Genomic DNA, 1,182 nt, shown 5'->3' on the forward strand with positions numbered 1-1,182 from the left:
ATGTAGCAGTCTCTGAAAAGGGGGTGGTAAATATAATTTGCTCTGAAAGATTAAAATAATTTTGCCAAAGTAAGGTATTGTCATCATCATTATTATTATCATTATCACTATGATTAAACACATCACTAGTTTGGCAGATTGCAGGGTAATGATATGCAGAGACTGTAATTTAGTCTAAAGGGTGATAACACTTCCAGGAAAGAGAAAGAAGAGCCCGGCTGGGGCCCAAGTAGCTTGGAATTTCTGAGCTGGGAGAGGAGCTGAGCCCGTGCAGGTAAAAGGACCAAAGGAGGAACTGGGCCACCCACAGGTGAGCTGGCTGAGGACCCAGCAGGAAGCCACACCAGGACGAGGATGGGCACGAGGTGACAGGGCACCAGAAGCGGATTCTTCTTAACAATGTCACATTTCTGAAGGGGAAGAACTTTCCCCTACAAGCCCCAAAGAACAGTCTGAACTTGAAGTGACTTCAGTCCTGGAGCTAGGAAAGAAGTTCTAATCACTATTTGCTTCCTGGCCTCTGTGAGTCCCTCGCAGCCCCACCCCTGTCAGAGCTCCTTGTGATCAAGGACCATACGGAGTCCTTCTTTGTATCCTGAATACCAGGCCTAATAGCTTGCTGAGTGACTTTATGCAGCCTAAAAAATAAAAGGCCCCATGCTTTCTGCCACCGGCATACAAAGAGGCTTTGCCAGCATCTATCCTAAAACATCACTGTCAAGTGCTTTTAGCAGCAACACCCTCAGAGTTCTGGGACCTGCGTCGTCTTGCTACCCTGGCAGTAAGACACAGAGGCAGTAAGTAGCAGTAGACCAAGACAGAAGCAAATTACAGCAACCTGAACCTGCCATGACTAACGTGCTAATTTAATTCAAGTGTGTGTTTGTTGACCTACAGAAATCAAATATAGGCTGCCCAGGCCCTGGGAGCAATGTCTGTGTGCAGAGCAATTATACAGACTTGCAGCCAGGCAGGGGTTGGGTTGCATGGTGATACCTGGAACAGAATCCACTCTGGAAAGCTGTCAGTTCTGTGGGGAATGTGGTTCAACTAGGGCAGAGAATGAAAGGCATGAAGCTAGCCACAAAGACCTTTGGCCAGCGAGGGCTCCAGCATGAAGGCTAATTTGTAGAAATACAAAGAGCTCCCTTCACCAAGGACCTAATACGTATCATGTCCTTC

The sequence above is a fragment of the Otolemur garnettii genome, unplaced genomic scaffold (assembly GCF_000181295.1).
Source record: "Otolemur garnettii isolate 467f Iridium unplaced genomic scaffold, OtoGar3 scaffold00063, whole genome shotgun sequence".
NCBI classification, from domain to species: Eukaryota; Metazoa; Chordata; class Mammalia; order Primates; family Galagidae; genus Otolemur; species Otolemur garnettii.